The following is a 22,646-nucleotide window of genomic DNA, read 5'->3' as shown; positions in this document are numbered from 1 at the left end:
AGCGAGAGGAGATACCTGTGAGCAGTGAACAGCATTGTCTCAGCCATGCAAGTTGCTTAATGCTTCCTACATGGGGTCACTGCTGCAGCCTCACACTCTCTCACAGAGAGATCAGCCTACTTTCCATTATCTAGTGGTGTATATTGCCTGAACAGTGTCCCATACCTAGGGAATTCATCAGCTACTAAGTTTTAAACTCCTCCAGGGTGCTTCCACTTTGCTGTACAGAGATGGGGATTTTTATTTATTTTATTTTTTTTTCCCTTTTGGGATGAGTATTTCTGACTTGACCCTTAATTTTTTTTTCTGTAACAAAATGCATGAAACCACAGCAGCACTTCTGTTTCGTTTTTACCTAGATCCTTGTCTACCCAGAAATAGCTAATTTACAGCACCCAGGCAAAGGACGATTCCTGTTGCATTATTTATTCATGAAAATTGTGTTATGAGACTATCCAGAGAATAAAGCAAATATCAAATCAAGTCCACAAATTTTCCCTGAACTGTGCACTGCATGAATGCAGTTAGTGAAGGTGTAGGAGTGCTGCACAATAGATGGGGAGCACCTGGGAGAGGAGAAACAAATCAGAGATTGCAAGGGAAAAGTATTTCTCCAGTCCTAAATGTTGCCATATAGGAAACCAGATAGGCCACCATAAGGTCTAGGTTAAAACCTAAAGCATTCTGCGGTGCCTCTGACATGTAAGGCTAAACAGTTCACAGTTGTGCTGGTGATTTTGGTTGCTGCCCTCAGTGAAAGGCTCACACAACCTGAAACCATGCAAGCCTTATGGTATGGCAAGGGGCTCACCCCAAGCCATGTGAATATAAGGACTCCTTCACTAGACTATGTACAGATTATGTCCAACACCTCACCCATCTGACCTGCACTGGGACTAGATGTAGGACAGCTGGGAAAATGGGAGAGATAACATCCCTCATTTTATATTGTATAGGTTTTGTAGGTTAATTTGTAAAACGCAAAATGACCCCTTAGCACTCTTACTAATTATAATGCATCTCCATCTTCTGGAGTTCACATTCTGTTATTCATAGTGTAACTGGACCAGTACAGGATGGTGAGGTTTCCAGATACAGACTTGAGCATCAAGCCCTACCTGCAGCTGCAGGCAGCCAGCTCATGGGCAGAGTGGCCTACAAGACCTCTCTGACTGGGGCCACACTCCTTACAGCCATGTTCCATGACAGGAAAAGGAACAATGGGCACAAATGAGACCACAGGAAGTTCCACCTGAGCATATGAAAAAAATTCTTTGCTTTAAGAGTGTTGGAGCACTGGAACAGGCTGCTGAGAATGGTTGTGTAGTCTCCTTCTCTGGAGGGATTCCAAACCCACCTGGACACTACTGTCCTGATCGATCCCATTGGATCAATGGGCTGATGAGCTTCAACATGGCCAAATGCCAAGTCATAGAATCATAGAATCAATAAAGTTGGAAAAGACCTCAAAGATCATCAAGTCCAACCTGGCACTTGGATCACAACCCCAAGCAGTGCTACAGGCTTGGGGAAGTGTGGCTGGAAAGCTATCTGGTAGAAAAGGACCAGCAACTGAACATGAGCAAGCAGGGTGCCCAGGTGGCCAAGAAAGCTAATGGCATCCTGGCTTGGATGAGAAATGTCCAGGGAGGTGATTGTCCTCTTTTACTCAGCTCTGCTGAGGCCACATCTCAATTATTGTGTTCAGTTTTGGGCACCTCAATACAAGAGAGTTGTGGAGGTGCTGGAATGAGTTCAGAGGAGGGCAATAAAGCTGGTGAAGGGCCTGGAGAATAAAACTTACGAAGAGCAACTGAAGGAGCTGGGGCTGTTTAGTTTGAAAAAGAGGAGGCTGAGGGGAGACCTCGTTGCTCTCTACAACTGCCAGAAAGGACATTGTGGGGAGGCTGATGCTGGTCTCTTCTCACAGGTAGTGATAGAACAAGAGGTAACAGCTCCAACCTGCAACTGGGTAGGTTTAGACTGGACATTAGGAAAAAAAAATTCACAGGAAGAGTGGTCAGGCATTGGAATGTGCTGCCCAGGGAGGTGGCTGAGTCACCAAATCTGTATGTGTTTAAAGGTGGTTTGGATGTGGTGCTTGGGAATATGGTTTAGGGGTGAACCTTGTAGAGTCAGGTTATCAGTTGGACTTGGTGATCCTGAGGGTCGTGTCCACCCTGAATGTTTCTGTGATTCTGTAACCCTTTGCAACCTGCTCTGAGTGACCCTGCTTTATAGCTGGAATAGGCTATGTGATCCCCAGAGGACCTTTCCAACCCCTACCATTCTGTGATTCTGTGGCTCAGAGATCGTTTTTCCAGAACATCCAGCAGTTACTGCAGGAAGCCTGCCTCCCAGGACACAAGCCTAAACTACTTGTCAAAGCCCTGCACTACGTCAGGTCCATTGAAAATGACCAGAAAGTACAATGACACAGTACTGCAGGCAGGAGGGAGGAACACATTGCTAAAGTCCCTGAAGCAGTATATGTTTTTTTGAATACGTGGTCTGTATTCTGTCCTGTTCTGAAGCACAAGACGGGAAAACCAGACAGTAGTCCTGGCTGAACTGAAGGAGGAGGGGAGAGAGGTCTCCTAGTCCCAAAGCAGTCTGTCAGCTTAATCTTAAATGCAAGAGGAAGGTGTGTCAAAAAGCTGCCTAAGAAATCTTTATATCCCATAAGACTGTGGTAGGATCTTATGCTCCTCCTCTCTCTGTGACTGTTCCCTCTGCTGCAGAGGAGGGAAAAATATCTTTTTATTCAGAAGCCAGGATCTCTGAGGCAGGAGGGGAAAGAGTGGAAGGAAGGAGAGAAAAGGAAAAGAGAAGACATTTTTCTGGCACTTAGTAGCAGAAAGAGTATTGTTTTGCTGCAAATCTTCTACTTTCATCCTTTCCTTTGCATACTCTTCTCTGCTTTAAGTGAAAGCTACGCCCTGTTTATTTTTGCTGCTCTGATTTATAAGGACATGGCATCTAGAAGTGGAAATCCTTTTGTCTGAGCCAGTGGGAAGGATTCAAGGGCTTAGATACACTGGAAATGCCATATATAGTAAAGGCTGAGGGATTTTTTCAAGCCATTTTTAATATCTTCTTCATTCTCATTATTATATATGTTATTATTATTACTTTATATAGAGTATCAGATTATATGTATAAATCAGACTATATATAGTATTTTTTGTGTATATATGTATAAGTATACATATGCATATATTATCAGACTGATGTTTATTAGTAGTAAGACTTTAAGAGTGCGTTGGTGCTTGGGCTGTGAGATTTTATCAGAGGACATGTTCCCCTCTGGGTCAGGTAAAGGCAGAAGGTGAGAAGAGTACATGATATGAACTCAACATTTCAACACCCACATGGTTACTCAGACTAAACACACCAGGATGGAAAAAGAGATAAAAGTGACAGAAATAGAGTCTTGGAATGATTTAACTCAGAGAAAGATTTTCCATTTGGGGAGTAAAGTTTTCTAGATGTGGCTGTAGCCTTTAAAGATACAGTAAAAAGGGAGTTTTTTAATTAATTTTTTTCCTCTGATTTTTTCATAGCAGCAATCATATACACAGGCAAGGGGCAAAGAAGAGATGGTGATAAAAGAAACATTGCACTCAATTTGCCTTCAGCAAGGGATTTGATTATAAAATAATTAAATGCATGTTACCCCTGAGTGATTTCCAGGCAAATTTTAGAGAGTAGCAATATTTCCTGTGAAAATGTTGGCTATTTTGCTCCTAAACCCACAACAGTTGGAGAATGGGAGATATACTGGTGTGTGCTGCTCTTGCAACTTCACAAACCAGCAATCTTGAGATTTATGAGGAGCTGCCTGCTTTTTTTTTTTTTCTTTTATTTGCTTTTTTTTTTCATCCTGCTTGTGTTTGGCAGCATGAGTTGGGGAATGCATTCCCAGGGGCATCTCCCAAAACAGTAAATGAAAGAGGAAAAGGAAAAATAAGATGGGCTATTTTTGTCTTGAAAGTCTAGTGTTTTATGTCTTACATGCATTTCAACAGCCTTATTCCACTCTCAGCCTTCACATTGCAACTCAGCTTACCTTTCTCTCTACTCACAAAGCCCATAAAATGAAATCCTTATTTCCCTTTATATCATATCCCTGCATTTCTCATGACATCAATTTCTTACCCTCTGTGATGCCTCCATTTCTATTTTGGACATTATTCATTGAATGGATCTGGTGAGAGTTAAAATCAGATTTCTGTTGTCACAGGACCTACATAGTGTGCAGTGAGAACTGGCCCACTCCAAACAGTTTGCTACTGAGGAAGACAAGCAGAGACTGTATGAGGAGAAAAGACATGCTAGTGTGTCCAACTGAGGGTGTACAATCGTTAGGAAAATAGCTCAGGGTAATCCGGAAAATTATAGCAGAGCCAGGAACAGAATTAACATTTCCTTATTTTTTACCAGAAACCCATGCTTTCTTCTCCATATTAGCAATTTTTTCCACAAGCTGTCTTATAAAACAAATGAAATGTGCATTCAAAAATACTTCAGGAACTAGATATTTGCAGACTATCTCTGTGACAACAATGTCTTTTTATACCACTACAAACATTACATTATACAATGCTCATTAAACTTACTCTTTTCATGCCTCTTCTATAAGGCTGAAATGAGGAGACCTTATTGTAGCCTTCCAGTATCTTAAGGAGGCCTACAAGAAAGCTGGTGAGGGACCTTTTAGGGTGTCAGGTAATGATAGGACTAGGGGGAATGGAAATGGGTAGATTGAGATTGGATGTTAGGAAGAAGTTCTTCCCCAGAAAGCCTCATCCCTGGAGGTTTTTAAGTCCAGGCTGGATGTGGCTCTGAACAGGCTGATCTAATGTGAGGTGCTGCTGCCCATGGCAGGGGGGTTGGAACTAGATGATCCTTGAGGTTCCTTCCAACCCTAACAATTCTATGAAAACCAAACCAAACCAAAACCAAAACAGTTCTTACTGATGCATCTATTACTGAGAAATGCATGATTGTGTGATTTTATGCTTAGATCTCTGAACACCAACGTGTGACTTATTTCCAGAACACTTGAGCACCTTTCAAAATAGAATAGGATAGCAATAGCCCCTTTTTTATAGCACTTGGTGTCTTTTTTTCTTTTCAGAAAAAGAAAAGTTACTGATTTGATAGTGAGCTATGGCACTGTTAATTTCCAAAGATTGAGAAATGATTATGCAGCAATTTTGCCTATGAATTTGAGCTTTGTCCTTTCCTGTCACACAGAAGATTTGAGAGTGCAGCCAATGCTTAGTTAATGGCAAAGTGAGGATCTGCCTTGCTTCATGTTTATAGAAAACTGTTATAGAATAAATATCTAGGATTTACACTAAACAGCCAGCCTGCACTTGACATCATAAGGTAACCTGAATTATGTAAGGCTGGCTTCTTTCTTGGTATTCTGAGCTGACATTTACAGTTCCCACTTCTGTAGAGAAGCCTGTGTTCCTGGCTATATTATGCTCATTTGCTCATGTAATCTGGTAAACTTTGCTTTTATTTAAAAGCTAAAGGTCTTGCCCTGATCTTGGTACATCCTGGCCAAAGAAGGAACTAACCTCATCTCTCTCAACATGCTATGCTATTTCAGAATGATGCTTAGGAAATTGGTCAGATTTAGTGCCTGCCTAGTTAGGTCAACTGGACTTTTGACAGGAGGGCAAATTCATATGTGTTTTTAATTAATCCCTTGCCTAAATCAAGAGTAAGGATATTGCATTTTTCAGCAGAATTGCTCCACACAGTGCTGACTGCATATATTTAACAATTCTTGCTCATGTAACTGCGGGGGGGAAGGCGGGGGGGGAAAAGGGGAGGGGGGAAAGATGGTGGAAATCTTCCAAAACTCAGATAATTTCTGCTTACATCTATTTGAATTCTCCTTTACTTGGCACAGATCTGGGGCACTTGAGCTGGCAGCCTGAGGAGGAGATCACCTCCTGCAGTCCTTGTAGCAGAGGCCTGTTCAACAAGGAATTTTGCATTTATGGAGGGTGTTACCCAGTGCAATCCAATTATTAACATTAAATATCATGAGTAATCCCTTCCCTTCCTGTCAAAGACATCAAGCATTTCCTTAATTTTCAAGGAAGTTCTTGGTTAAACTGCATCACAGAAATGGTCACCAAATAAGCTCATTATTTAGTCATGGCAGAATGTACATATTAGGCTTTATTTGCCTATGCTTTTTTGTCAAGCTTCTCAGTGAATAGCTAGTCTTTTCCCTTTCCCTTTCCCTTTCCCTTTCCCTTTCCCTTTCCCTTTCCCTTTCCCTTTCCCTTTCCCTTTCCCTTTCCCTTTCCCTTTCCCTTTCCCTTTCCCTTTCCCCTTCCCTTTCCCTTTCCCCTTCCCTTTCCCTTTCCCTTTCCCTTTCCCTTTCCCTTTCCCTTTCCCTTTCCCTTTCCCTTTCCCTTTCCCTTTCCCTTTCCCTTTCCCTTTCCCTTTCCCTTTCCCTTTCCCTTTCCCTTTCCCTTTCCCTTTCCCTCTTTTATTTCCTTTTCCCTTCTTTCCCCTTTCCTCTTCTCCTTTGTTTCCTTTTTCTTTCTTCTCTCTTTCTCCTTTTTATTATTTTTTTTCCTTTTGAAGGATTTGGCCAGATTTTGGTTTCTACATCTTCCTGATCTGTTTAGGAATTAAATGAGACTTTAAGCATGAAGCTTTTCAAGCTTTTGATTTGGCTAACCACAGAGGTCAGTTTTTCATTTAAAATTTAAATTATTCCAGATGCTAGCACAAATAAGAATTGCAAAGAGATCAGTTTTTGACATGGTCTTTAATACAACATGTAGTTACAATTTATAATCAAAAGTCACCTTCTCCAACTTAGTGTGGCTTTTGGAGGTTAGAGAAGGTAAGATATTTATTTCTTAGTTAAGACAATGAGAAGTGCTAAGAGGTGATTTGCAGCATATTAAATATAAATCTATATGTAGAAAGAGAAAGAAACACAATCACTAAAAAGGCAAGAGTCCTGTCAGGAGTTTTTCCCAGTTTTACTCACTGTTGAAGAACAGAGACACAGAAGGATTAAAGGAAAGGCAGCCTTGCCAGACTACATGTAAGGAAAGGCTTTTGAGAATAGAAAAAGTGTTCCAGGGGATAGAAAAGATGCTTGACCACCCTTTCTACAGGGCAAAGGACAGTAAATTGTCCAGACTGAACTGCTGATATTTCTACTTTGCACTGGAGTATTTCATAAAGTTCTTGAACAAGGAAGTCTTTACAAGAAGTGGTGAGAGAAACCCAAGCAATAAAAGCTTTTGGGTTTACACATCACCAAGATTAATACAAGTAGCTAGATCAGCTGTGACAAGCCTTCTGCCAGTCCATCCTTCAGTAATGTTTCTGAAGCCACACAGATAAGTCACCCCAAGGTCTCTGCCCCACCCTGCATGTATAAATGCAGAAGTTTATTTGGAGAGTACGCAGACCTGAGGCCATCTACTCTGTGCCACACCAAGAGTCTAGTTTCTTCCGTACCCTGCTTCCAGCAGTTACTTAGATACCTGGGAAACAATAGGCACAGGCCAAGTACATGACACTTCTCTAAACACTCTGCCAGTCTCCAGGTAGTTCTGCTTCAGAGAATTTCCTGCTCTTGAATGTGTTTCTGTGTGTTTAGTTAACCTTGGTAGCCTTTGGACCATGTAAGCCTGCACTATGACATCATCCTTTGTCAAGAATTTTTATAGACCTGTTGCCTGCAAAATCATCCATCCCTGTCTGGTTTTAATCTGGTTCCCACTCTCTGAATCTGATGTCCCTTTGTTACAGAACAGGACGACTGAACTTCATCAGCCCTTCTCTGTTATTCACAGTTGTATACATTGATATTTCTCTTCTGCAGATGGAGGTGTCCACCATCTACTCAGCAGTTCCCTGTATAGAAACTACTCCTTACCTCTGAACATAAGAGGGGACTGGCATTAGTCTAGAGAAGAGGAGACTGGGAAAAAGTTCTATACAGAGAGAGTGATTGCCCATTGGAATGGGCTGCCCAGGGAGGTGGTGGAGTCGCTGTCATTGGAGGTTTTCAGGAGAAGACTTGATGGGGTGCTTGGTGCCATGGGTTAGTTGTTTGAGTGGTGTTGGATTGGTTGAAGGGTTGGACGCGATGATCTTGAAGGTCTCTTCCAACCTGGTTTATTCTATGTATTCTATTTTACTGCTCCTTACAACTACCTGAAAGGAAGTTGGATTTAGATGGGGGTCAGTCTTTTCTCCTAGTATCAAGTGATAGAATGAGAGGAAATAGCTGAAATTGCACCAGGCTGGGCATTAGGAAGAATTTTTCACTGAAAGAGTGGTCAGACATTGAAACAAGCTGCTCAGGGAGGTGGCGGAGTCACTATCCCTGGAGGTGTTAAAAAACATGTAGAGATGGCACTTCAGGACATGGTTAAACAGCCATTATGGTGTTATGTTGATGGTTGGACTCGATGATATTAGAGGTGTTTTCCAACCAAAACAATCCTGTGATTCTATACATCCTTAATTTACCATTCCTCAACTGTATTATGTCTGTTCTGGGATTACAGTACCAGAATCACACACAGTATTTAAAGGGTGAGCAAAACACCAATTGTTATATCCCTTGGTTTGTTCTCTATTCTTTGATAGCTTTTGGCTAGAATTTTTTGTTGACTGCTATTTCACACAAAGCTGACATTTTCTTGGCACTATCTGTCATGACCTTAAGACCTCTCCCCTAAGAAGTCATCATCCATTCAGTGTCCATTATTTTGTGTGGAAAGCTCAGATGATATTTGTCCTGTTGGAATGCTTTGTATTTAATTTCCCTACACTGCATTTCATGTTGTTTTCTCACTCAGTCTGTCTGCAGCTCTTCACACTTGACACATTCCCCGTGCTACTCTCAATATTTTCATTCTTCAGCTCACCTCGTTTCCTGGGTCATTTATGAATACATTGGCTAGCACAGATCCCTCCATGAATTCCAGTACTTGGACCTCTCATTTACTCATTCTTACAAGAAGCTTCTCTTATGACCTGGCTGTGTAGTTTCCCTGAAATTTTGATAGATTGTTAAATAATTGAACATACATATATCCACACATAGGTTGAAAAGAAAAAGAAAATGTAATTTTTTATTTAAAAACAATGGTAGCATGCTGCTTTTTAATAAGGTCAAGACACATATCCTTGAGTCAGACCTCCAGTTCATGGTGTTCTTCAGCTTAACCAGCTGTAGTATATTTTCTGTAGTTCAAGTAATTATTTTAAAGCTTCTTGCCATGCCATAGTGCCAAAAGAGACGTAAATAGGATTCCCATATGACAAAAACGTATCTGCTCCAGTTGGCTACAATAACTTTCAACACAGCTGCTTTTTTTGTGGTTTTTGTGGTGTTTGGGGGTTTTGTTTTGGTTTGTGTGTTTGTTTTTTGGTGGGGGTTGGGCTGTTTGTTTGTTATTTTTTGACATGCTGACTAGGTGTGTTACTCTGCTCTGTCAGGGAAGGAAAAATACCTATGAGTCATCCTGCTCCTGGCTGAAAAGGACCTTCTACTTTTACTTGTTCTTCTGAGGCTGATGTTGCTCAGTCACAGGGGGCACTGCACGGGGAAGGGTCTTACAGCAGCACTTAGAATCATAGAATGTTCATAAAATCATAGAAACACAGGGGTTAGAGGGGACCTCTGGAAATCAAGTCCACTCCCCTGACAAAACAGGACCATTTAGGGCAGTTCACACAGGAACTCATCCAGATGGGTCTTGAAAGTCTCTAGGGAAGGACACTCCACAACTTTCCTCGGCAGCCTGATCCAGTGCTCTGTCACCCTTACAGTAATGAAATTTTTCCTGATATTGAGGCTGAACTTCCTGTGTTCCTGTTTGTGTCTGTTGCCCCTTATTCTACCACAGGACACCGCTGAAAAAACATTGGCCCCTTCTTCTTGACACCCATCCTTCAGATATTTGTAAATGTTAATAAGATTCCCTCAGTCGTCTCATCTCCAAACTGAATAGCCCCAGGTCTCTCAGCCCTTCCTTCACAAGACAGATGTTCTGATCCCTTTATCATTCCTTGTAGTCCCATGTTGAACTCTCTCTAGCATATTCCTCTCCCCGCTGAACTGGGGAGCTTAAGAACTGTATACCATACTCCAAATGCGGTGTCACTGGAGTAGAGTACAGGGGGAGAAGAACCTCCCTTGACCTGCTGGCCACACTCTTCTTAATGCACCCCAGGATACCATTGGCCTTTTTGGCCATAAGGACACATTGCCATCCTGTAGGTTATCAGGACTTCAAGGTCCTTCTCCATGAATTTGCTTTCCAGCAGGTCATCCTTGGATTTGTACTGGTGAACGGTTTTGTTCCTCCCCAGGTGCAGGACCCTGCACTTATTCCTGTTGAACCTAAGTAGGTTCACCTTTGCCCAGCTCCCCAGCCTGTCCAGATCTAGCTGAATAGCAGAACAACCTTCTGGTGCATCACCCACTCCTTCCAATTTCATATCAGGATACACTCTATCCCTTCATCCTGGTCATTGATGATGATGATGTTTAGCAAGTCTCCTGCAGGAATAAGTGATGATTTGACAGAGATTGCTGAGAAAAAGAGGCTGTTTGGTTCCAGAAACCCGAACAGTGGCTGGAATGTTTTTTGCATTTGATGAAGTTTATTAATTTGCACAGACCCAGAAGCATAGCTCAAGTGCTGTATTGTAATTTGCTATGATGGACATCTAGCTTGCAATTGTTAGACTTTCTTTGTGCTTGGCAGCAGCCAAACAGCCTGCTATGCAGCATTTTTCAGGTGAAGTTACCCAGAATACAGAAGTGGACTGGAAGATCCTGTTTTTTCATCTCTGACACAAAGTGACAGCTTCTGCTCTGATTTTTAAAGGATTTTAAACTACTGAGTGTTGCTCTGCTATTCATGTACTGATCCTGTGTGTGCTGGCACTGGTTTGGTCCTATTTCTATTTACCTGTTTTACTGTAAACTTTCAGACATTTTTAGTGCTGTGATGTTTACAATGGGGACACAAATCCAGTCTCGGTGAATACAAGTTTGGATCATTTATACTAGAAAGCTGCAATGAATATTACATAAACTGAGCAGAAAGTACAGTAGAAGTCCTTCAAAAATGACATCATCCCTCTCTGTAAATTTGTATTAGATATAAAGCAAAGACAAAATAATTTCTAGGGCACACCAAGGCTAATACAGGGAGATTAAATACATCCAGCAAACCAAAACAGCATCTGGATTCAGTGGTTAATGGAACATCTCACTATGGAGTTATAATGCAGCATAATGCAGTAAGATTAAGCTGATTTTTCACAGACTGATAGTTATGCATCATTAAAGCTTTTCATGTCCTGATCAGCAGCTCTGAGTGCTGCTCCTGCTTGCAAACTAAGTGTTGCAGTTTTAGGCTATGCCTTTAAAAATTTTCCACAGATCTTGAACAGAAAGTAGTAAAATGCAAATAAATCACTATTGGGTATAAAAAGGAAAATAATAATAGTTCTAAACAATCCCATTGGAGAGTTATCTACCAGAAGATTTAGTCCTCAAAACAACTTCTCTCTCTTCTTGCTTCTTTGCTCTGGGAGAGATGCTAACTTGTTTCTGCTTGACCTTGGCTGCATTGTTTTGGCTAAGTCTAATATCCCTCTGCTTCCTTCTCTTGTCCCTTTTATGTTCAGGGGGTAAGGGGAATGAGGGAGGGAGTAGCTAGTAGCTTCCCCTACTCTTTGGGTCCTTGTGCTGTTTATTAATTGTAAATATCTGTAAATATTGTAAATACTGCATATATGTACATATTCATTGCATTCCATTGTAGATTTTAGTTTTGCCTGTAAATACAGCTTTCATTTGCTTCCAACTGAGCTGGTCTGGCCAATTTAATGTTGGAGGAGGGGGGGATTTTCAGCCCATCACACTAAGACCAGCCATGAATAAAATTGGTTTTAATGTCTTGAATACAGGAGTGCATTTTCAGAGGATACAAGGAAAACTTGGAATTGAGAATACTAATTCTAACATAGCCCTGCTCTATCTATGCATGACACCACAAACACAGCTATTCCTTCTTCCAAAAATAGCGCTCTTAAAAGAGGAGGCATTTCCTTTGGAATAAGAATCTACCAAGAAGGATCTTAAAACTTAAGGTCTGTTTACTTGGTCTTTTGTCCTGTTGTGAGCCATGTCTTGCAATAGAACCTCTGACTGGACAACTGCTGTTCAGAAAATAAGTCAGATATGTGTTCCTGCATACTGTATTCATTAGTTGACACTGTGATATCACTCCAAGCACTACTTGTAGGCTGCCATGGCAGAAGCTGTAGAGATGCTATTCTCATTTCTGTATAGGTCCTGTGATCAAACATCACCAAGATGGACTAGCATCATATATTTTCTGAAGTGAAAGATCATGAGATTCTTTCTGTCCCTTACATACGTATTATTCTGTCTGCTCAGTTGCATCTCCATTCAACACACCACACACTCTACATATACTTTTGTCACCCATACTTGAGCCAGCAAGTTAGTGCCAACAGTGCACTACACTGTGCCCCATGTAGTTGGGTGAAGAAATGATGGCAAGAAAATTAAGAATGGGACTGAGGGACACCATGTTGCTTTTCCAGAATGGAATGCAATCCTGCAAGCATTTCCATCTGCTGAACTTCAGTTTGCAGAGATTACAATGGATAAACTTTTTAAAAGGTAGCATCTACGAGGCTGCTGATTCTCTATTGATCTTACATAAATTGAGAGTAAAAGCTATAAAATGGAGTTGTGTTTCTCTTTACTGAAGGTCAACATTGTTAGTCTGAAGCGATGCAGTCAATATTGTTCAGTTTGCTGCAAGTGAAACAAGATGATCATAAAGAAGTGTGGTGGAGGAATGTCTTTCTCAGCAGAAGCCCTTTTGTGACACTACCAGTTCTTTACAGTCAGACAAAGACAAACAGGAGATATCTTCAAATTAGCATATTTTCCATGCAGCCCCAAAGATGCTTTTCCCAAACAGAGAAACAAGTGTCATCAGGCCTCATGATAGTTACTGTTCTCTTTCACAACCTCACACAGACTAGTTTCTTAAATCTCATGATAAAGAACATCATATTGTTGTGAGATTCTCAGTGTGAACACAGCAGCCTAATTTCATGTCAGGCATGGGAAAGGGTCACAAAGAAGAGTGTATATTGCACCCAGCTAGTAATCTTCCAGGTAGTAGTAGCTACACATCCTGCATCACACAGCCAGGCTGGCAGGATGAATGCTGCCTTTCACCGCACAGATCCTCACAGGCTTGACATATGCCTGTAATCTATAATGGGATTATTTACCCCCTGTTAGGTAAGCGAAAAGCGAAAGGAAAGCTTTGCTGCTTCAGAGCCTGAATTCATTTGCTTACATACCCTAGGCACAGCATGATATGAAAACTCAGCACTTTGAAGAAGCTGCTCAAATGGAAATGTAAAGATCCCATGGTGCTTAAAATATATATATATATATATGTAGATAACCCGTGATTAAGAATTAGAGCAATATTGCCACTAATTGGAGAAGATTAAGACAAGGCTGGGAAAGATGACCACAGGGAAGGAGTCATATTTTCTTGCAAGGCATGGCTGTGCAAACTGAGGTTTGTTAGCCTGGAAAGAGATGAACTGGGCAAAGAATAGTGGAAATCTGTGAAGCATGAATGTCTTGAAGAGGCATTTTTGGCTGAAGGACACTGTGGGTGCTAAAGGGTTACTGAGATTCAAAGAGTGAGTGTAGAAGCCTGGGCCAGCTAAGTCCAAGGAGGGTTATTTTCACTTTAGGAAGTTTCTGAGCACCATGTGATTTGAAATAGTGAGAGCACGTGGAGGAAGTATCACATATATTACTGCCCTTTTAATGCATACCCTCTTCCTTAAGTCAGGGGCTCCTCAATCTGACCCAGCAGAGTCAATCTTGCTCTGTATGACTACCTTGAGGCTCTAACATGTAAGCTTGCCCAGACGATCTGACTGTCCTTTCCTCCATCATCAGAATGGTTTCTTACATTGAGAGTGCTGAGGAGAATCGAGGATAAGAATGGAATGTGGCAGTCTTATGGTTTCTAATTTTGCAGCTTGAAGTCCTTAATTCTTTATTAGGCACTATGCCTTGGTATTGTTACATGCAAATCTGCAGAGAGAATTGAGTCTTATTTTACTATAAAAAGGTCAGGAAAGCAGAATGTAACCTTTTAAGCAATTTGATTCAATCCAGAATAATTATTTTTGTCATCAACATGAGTTTGAACTGCAACGAACAGAGGACATTATTGCAAATTGAGTAATTTGCAGTTAAAAATGGACTGTCTTCATTTGACAATGGGAGCATTTATTTTGTGGAAGAAAATAAACATTTATTTGGGATGAACACTGGTATACTGAGCTAAATACTAAATGACGTACTAAGACACCATAGAATTTCCAAAATATTAAGCCTGACTCAAATTACTTTTTTTTTCCCCTATCCTGCATGTTCTAAAATACTGTTTTATTTTCATTCTTACTTTTAATATAGGCTAATTGGTTTCTTTAAGAAGTAAAAGAAGACATAACTTTATTTCCTCTGGGAAAGACGGATGCCAGACTCACTTCTAGGAAACGTGCCAAAAGAATATGCTTTCTTCCCTGAGTTGAAAGTTTGTGTAGAGCTAACAATTATTTCAGTGAGACTGAAGGGCTAGAACAACTAAGCACACAGAAATTTGCAGCCTGTCCAAAAATCCCTCTATTATGCATTCAATTTAAGAATTCCAGTATCAGTGTATTGATGATGGAGCAAACAGGTACAAAAAAGTTCTATACAGAGAGAGTGATTGCCCATTGGAATGGGCTGCCTGGGGAGGTGGTGGAGTCGCCATCATTGGAGGTTTTCAGGAGAAGACTTGATGGGGTGCTTGGTGCCATGGGTTAGTTGTTTAGGTGGTGTTGGATTGGTTGATGGGTTGGACGCGATGATCTTGAAGGTCTCTTCCGACCTGGTTTATTCTATGTATTCTATGTAAAAATCACAAAAGTATCTTGCTTCTCAGAAGTCAGGAAACTCCTGAATTCAGGAAAACCTAATAAATATGTATCTCCAATACTTTAAAACTTCTAAATTTTGATATAAACTTAGTATTTTATTAATCATGTTACCTAAGTTTTCCTAATCTTTTTCTCAGTATAGGTATTGAAGGCAGGCCAATAAAATTGAGATGTATTGTAACAAACAAACAAATCTTCACCACAGGTGAGCAGAGAACATTTGCTACACCTTGCTTGGAAGTATACTCAGAATCTTGTAGTGGAGGTTGGACACTCTTCACCATCACAACTGAGAAAAACTTCTGGAAGTGGAAAAGAGGAGGCTTCATCCTAAAAAAGGGAACAGGAACTATAGGTATCAGACTACACTGTGAAATATCATTGGAAAAGTGTACCTGCCTATAAAGTAAAGGGATAGATAGCTCTCACAGGTGAGACTGAAAATTCCAAGCAGCAACACCTACAATAGCAAAAGTAAGAGCAAGCCAAGATGCTGATCCCTAGCATAACATCAGCTGTAAATAGTTACAGTGTTTCAGCGCTTGAATTTCTCATTGAATGTTGGTGAATTAATTGCAAGAAGTCTGGACCAGTGAGAGCAATGCAAAATAAAGCAACACGCACCGAAGTACCCTGAGAAGTATTTTTTGTTTTTCCTCAGGATACATGCAAAGTCATGTGTTTACACCTGAGAATGAGGAAAGACCACAGTCTTGCTGATCTGCTCTTGGCAGATTCAGAGACTTCACAATTTTTCCTAGGAATGTTAATGTTCTGTCATTAAATAGGGGAGGTCATTATTACAGAGGTTTCATTGGACTGATCTAGCATGTAGGGGGAAACATAATTGTGCAGTAAGTGGCATGAGCTGAATAAAAGGAATTAAGAAAAAAACCTGTAGACTGCTAAAAGTGTTTTGCTTGAGCTGGATTAGTGCTGCTAATGTTTCAGTCACCAGATTAGTCACCAAAATAGCGTTAACTCTGCCGCTACCAAACAGACTTTTGTTTGCTTTTTACTACAAGTATTGAAATCCTCGCTACTCCAAACCATCTTTAATCAGTCCTGATTGTCAAATGTTTGGCCAGAGTTTTACTTAGAAAAATAAAAAAACTTTTGTAGTTCTGCTTGTTGTCTGACACATTTCTGAAACTGTTGATTGCTGTGCCCAGGGAAGAACTTGAGAAGACTTCTCCAAATAATCACATATTATAATAATACCTTCTTAATGGACTTGAAAAATAGATTTTACCGTTGTCTTGTCAGCGACTCTTGGAAAGAATTTGAGCAAATGGGCAATATAAATGCCTGTGACAACCATCTGATGCAACTACGTTGTTCTGTTGGATTGTCTTTTCTTGGGAGGGCTGTCATCTAATGAAAGATGCCTGAGATGAGACAAGATGAGGTAAGATGTTGATTTCAAGCAACAGGGGGCCTGACATAACTGGAGATTAGGTATATTCATGGATTTCAATTTAGGCACATAAAAAAAAGAGAGGGCAAACCCCTTTTCCCTTATCTCTGGCATTAATTTCATGTGAATGTGCTGACAGCTAACATGATGCGTCTTTCATACCACATCTTTCATTTTAGTTAGGCACATTTACACAAGTTTCACATGTTTTTAACATCTGCATCCACAACATAATTTATACAAATTTAAACACACATTAAGTCCATCAGTTAGCAATTTGAAGTAGTTAGGAAAATGGAGATTTTTCTTTTTTATTCTTTGAAGGTAAAACTTCCTTCCCTTTCTTCTTACATTCCTTTCTCCTGCCCTATCAAACAATATCAGGGGAGGACAGTGCTGGATAGACATGACTTAGCTTGTACAAATATTGAAGATATCATGGCTAACCTGGTAGCCTCCATGATGGTATGAATGAATGAACAGATGAAGGGAGACCAGTGGATGCCCATCTTGACTCTCTCCTTTTTGCTTTTGACACTGTCTCCCATATCATCCTGGTATGTGAGTTCAGGAGGAGTGGGTTACAAGAGTGTTTTGTGAGATGGATTGCGAAGTGGCTAAACAGTAAAGCTCAGAGGGTAGTGATCAGTGGTGTGGAGTCCAGTTGGAGGCCTGTAGCCAGTAGTGTTCCCCAGGGGTCAGTACTGGGTACAGTCTTGTTCAACTTCTTCATCAAAGACTTGGATAAAGGAACAGAGTGGGTATCAAGAAGGGCCCACTCTGTTCTCAGTGGTACCCTGTGATAAGGCAAAGGGCAACAAGTATAAACTGAAACACAGGAAGTTCCACTTTAACATGAGGAAAAAGTTCCTTACTGTGAGGGTGATGGAGCACTGGAACAGGCTGCCCAGAGAGGTTGCAGAGTATCCTGCTCTAAAAACTTTCAAGACCCACCTGGGCATGTTCCTTGTGGCCTGCCCTATGGTGACCCTGCTTTGGAAGGGGGATTGCACTAGATGATCTCCAGAGGTCCCTTCCAATCCCTACTGTTCTGTGATTCTATGATTCTACAAACTTTCAGTAAAAAATACACTTTAAATAAATTATGGTTGGTTGATCTTGCACTGGAAAATACTGCCAGCAATGCTCTACTGGTAACAGATACAGTTGTTCTGCAAAACTGCTGTTCTAGCAAAAGCTCTTGTGTACTTCAGCTGGTCTTATTTCACAAAATGATACTGGGGCACATTCTTCTATCCAAAATACAGTTTTGCTATGTAGAGCCATTGGCTCTAGTCTTTTCACTAGTATGGGTTTGTTGATACAAGTATATTAACAACACAGTAATGATGTGAATTCATTACAGCATAGACCTAACAACGCTTCAAGACGTTCACTCTCAGCTGCCAATATGTTGCATGCATTAAAATTCACATCTGACTTCCTAGCAGCTTGTTTGAAAGCACCCTTGGTAGGCTGCTGAGTCCTTGCTGTTACACTTCACTCCTGCTTGTACTGACGTGTTGTACTGGGATGCAGCTGGAAGGCTGGGTTTGCAGGATAAGGAACAGGCTCACAGTAGCTTTGTGTTAGATACCCTGAGTAGCAGCAGAACATCTGTGCAAATTGTACCCTGGGTACTGAAGAGGAGGGCTAGCCAGTACTCCAGTTTGTACTGCAGAGATCCTGTTACCTTAGGTAGACTTATTTAAGCTAGCACAGACACGCTTTTCCTTTCTGCATAGGAGAAACATCCTTAGACTGCACTTTGTCCAACATTTGTGCATTGCCTGGCACAATACAAGTCTTTACCCACATCCAGGCTGCTGCTGGGATCCAAAGAATGACATCTTTTTCTTTCTACTAGGTGATGGATGGCATCAGCTATCTACACAAAGGCAGTGAAGTCCAGAGATAATAATTTATTCTTCCCTTCCTTACCCAATGCTGCTCTCTCCTCTTCTACACTGCTTTCTCTTCCCTTATTTTCCTCTTGCTTTGCAGCTTCCTGGAATACAAAAGGCTAGGGTGCAGTTTGGACTACTTGATAATGAAATCAATATTTTCATCTGTATCTGCAGTTCCTACTGGATTTTTAGGAATATAGAATAACTTTCACTGTTTCACAGGGCTCAGTCTTCAGTTGAGTCACCAGTGGCACGAGGGAATTATTGCTCTGTTGCGGGAACAAAACAATCTCTGTATAGTGCCTGCAGGAAATTCAATTGGTATCTGTCTGGCTGCTTCCCTTTCTTCATGGGGACACTTCTGAGGCACTATAATTGGCTTAGCAGGGGAGATAAGTGACAGCTGTGGATGGGAGGGGGAAAAAACAGGAGGAGGAAATCTCTCCACTTTATATATGTGTATTGAGAGGTTGGTGTCAGCCAAGAAGCACTTAAAAGAGGTCTTCTGCTCTTATCTGGCAAGAACAATGACACATGGAAAGATCTAGTCATGAGGGGGAAAAAGCTTCAAGGCTGCACGTGCTTAGGGCTTTCTGTAATGCTTCCCGATGAGTAGCTTGCTGGCACGCTCAGGGCTAGATCACTGCTCTGGGAGATGATAGAAAAGAACAGATTTAAAACTCTGGGTTTCTACCAGCCATGTGCATAGGTTTATAGTCAAAAACATTCACCTCTTCTGGGATCTTTGCCCACATTCAATCAGTACAACTCCACTGATTTCCTTGATCTTAAAAGTATGCATGCCTGCTTTCTACAAGATTTCCATCATTACAGGCTAGCTTACATGGACTGGGTAAATTTGACCTGATATGGCTTTGCCTGCTTTTCTTGAGAAAAGTGCTTCTATCTGTGACTGGGGACGCTTGGAGTCTAATTACATGCAGGTTGATCCAAATGGTACCAAGCCATACAAAAATGAGAGAGCCACTGGAGCTCTGAGAGCCTCTGTTTCCTGGTTGTGTACAAAAGACACTGCAGCAAATTGTTTCGATTGGCATAATCAGATGAATGAATCATAAAGCAGACAAACAGCAATTCATCTCTCTGTGGAGCTTCTCCCTCTAATAGCATTGTAGTCAGCTCAGTAATTATATTTTCAATGAAATTTCACTTGCAGTCAGATTCCTCTGCTCTTAATCCCACACTAACCAGGCAGGATAGCTCACAGGTTTGTTCCATAAAATAAAATGGTTTTGTACTTCTACAGAGTTTAATCCCAGGTACAGAGTTCCTCTAACCAGATACACATTCATCAGCAGTCTCTGACCCAGAGTAACTTTGGAAATGGATGTTTAGCTCACTTTCAGAGACCAGATGCATAAAAAATGCTATTGAAAAAGGCACAGGCTTCAAGCTGTTTGACACAGCAGAATCCCCACCAACCCTAACAGTTTTTGTAAGATGTGATTAGGCTTAATAAAAAAGGAAACGGTCAGAGGCCAAAGTTTCCTTTTGCACCTTTTGGACATCAGAGTTTTCAGTTGGTAGGGGGTTTCACACATAGGTACATGGTAAAAAATGGGGTTTTGTCATTGTTTAGTTTCATTGCTTGCTAATATAAATATAAAATCCTAAATTCTTCAAGCTATGCTCCTCTTGCCTTCACAGTTATTTGCGGAGAAAACAGCAGCTGTTAGGAGAATCATCTGTGTTCAGAGCTATGCAACAAATTACGAGGTAGCAATTGGCAGGATAGGCAAAGGTTAGATGGTGTTATTTGAACATCTGGATCATTGCTGAATACACAGTTTTGACATCACTCAAGAGTGGCATTATCACAGATCTGTGCTGAGTCAAAATGCACAGCATTGATCTATCTAGCTTACCTCCCTGACATTCTTTATTTGTAAATACTGAGGAATCAAGCAAAGTTAAATCTCAGCATCCTTGTGTCATTTTCTGGAGAAGTGGCTTTCAGCCACCTCTTCCCACAAGATCTGGAAATCATTAGCATTCATCTTTTCTCATTACTACTGCAGCTAATTATGCTGAAATTATAAATAAATAAATAAATATGGGGATTGCAGATAAAATATAGAGAAGGACATAACAAGTTTCCAGTGTCAGCAGTTTATGTCAGCCTGGAGTTTATTTTACACCACAAAAGGATTGTGTTCAGGAGACTGGTTAAAACTCTGCCTGCCCTTAGCTAGATGCAAGCAGTCATGTATGTTACACACACCAAATTTAGTCATACTTCAAGTCACTGGCCTGAAGCAACCTTAATAACAGGGTTTTACCCATCTGTTATTTCTGCTTTGGCTACTGGAGAATTTGTGTCTATTTCCGCACTTTGATTCCTCTGACCTTTAGTTTAGCACCCATTTGATATTCCCAAACATGATTCTGATTTGAGGGCATTTTTTCTTTCTGCATGCTATTGCTTATACTTCTTTTCTCTATAGTTTTGTGTTTTTTAGTGTGTGTGTGTGGTTTGTTGGGGGTTTGTGTTCCTGGAGGTTTTTTGTTTAGTTTGTTTTGGTTTATTGCTTCCTTGACTGTACCACAAGTCCTCTAAAATAACTACTCCTCAGTCTAGCTTTTTCTGGTCAACAGCTCCTGCTACTCAGTAGTTAGGAGATGGCATTTCCTAGAGATCATAGGTCTTCAGTGAGAATGCTCTTGTACTCATGGATTTCAAATGTGAGTTTCTGCAATATTCATTTAAAGTTCTGTCTTAATGGGTGGTTTTGCCAGTTCAATTAGTTGTCCATTTTTAGAAAGCCATGCACTAAATGGTTGGTTAATAGTCAAAATTATTTTTGCTGAAAAGTTTAAATATTTACAGACAATAGTTAGTTTTTGTTATGGTTACAGGACAAATGGTACTTTGCAACCTTATTTATTCACTGTCAGTTGCCCTCTGCAGATAAGTAGCTTTGTTACCAGGTCCTCATTCAGCCCTAGTCACTTCAGCTGGCTGTTGATTTTCATGTTATGTTGTAGGGACTGATTTACAAAGATGGCAGTGTCCCACCATCCAGTGTCCTACTAAAAGTTAGGTAGGAAAAGTCTGTCCTATGATGAAGATGGTTGGTATAATGTAACAAAAATACATGGGTGCACCTTTTGCATCCATGACATCATGGGTCTCACTGTAACTAAGTAGGTTGCAGTGGGTCTGAATTTGTGTTAGGACAGAGAGGTGGACTACAGGCACGTTCAAAGTGCTTTAAGTCTATCTTTGGCATCCATGAACAAGATACCAACTGTAAATGACATCTGTGCTTTCAAGTCCTTCTTGCATGGAGATCTATCAGATGAGTTCTCATCCAAGGGAGAAAACAGTGGGTAACCAAGAGATATCCAATCTGTTCCTCCTCTGCTGGAGCAAAGCTACCTCCATGCAGCTTCCTTTTAGGAGGAAGAAAACAAATCTTAATTCAGTGGTGGTGTTTTTTGAAAATCATTCCATGCTAACACTCACACTTTTCTATTATTGTTATAATAGATAAAGGTGTTCTGAACAACCATATTCCCTTTGGAAACACGACTAAACACGTTTTTCCTTCTGGGTGTCCATGTAAGTTTTAGATGAGTACCTGCATGACGTAGACAAGCAGCTTGGTAGAAACAATAAATTGAGAAGCATTGGAAAATAACAAGGAATGGGCTGGAACAGTAAACAGGCTTCAATTACAGAGAGCAAATAACAGAACCAATAAACATCAGATAAAATGTCTGTGGGCATCCACAAGCACAGCTGTTAGACTGGCAGCAGTTTGATCTGGCTTATGGGAGAAGGAGATGGCTCACATCTTTCTAGCACAGTTCACTGCTTTGTAAGTGAATAAAGGCCTCAAAGTACATTGAAGAGCATCAGCAAAGGCAGATAATAGGAAGACTCCAAAAAATTTACTAGAAGCTTCTGTTAGCTGTAGCCAATAAGCATAAGAGAAGGCAGCGAAACAGTATTTTCAGGCTTTGCTTTTACAAAGCCTTTTATCTCCAGCAGGACAGAGGGTCCTCTTCTTTCTCAGAGGAAGATATTAAAAACTCATTCCTGCCCCTGATGCACAGGAGTGCCACAGGCCCATTAGAATAGGTCTTCTCTGAGCTCCCCAGTGGTGCAGCCATTTTAATCACTTTTGTTGTTGTTGTTGTTCTTCATCTTAGTTTCTGCATCTCTGGTGAGGGCAAGATTATCTGGAGCAAGAGTAAGTTTTCAGTTGTTTCTC

Source organism: Dryobates pubescens, chromosome Z (genome assembly GCF_014839835.1).
Source record: "Dryobates pubescens isolate bDryPub1 chromosome Z, bDryPub1.pri, whole genome shotgun sequence".
Taxonomy (NCBI): Eukaryota; Metazoa; Chordata; class Aves; order Piciformes; family Picidae; genus Dryobates; species Dryobates pubescens.
This window is presented reverse-complemented; position numbering follows the sequence as displayed.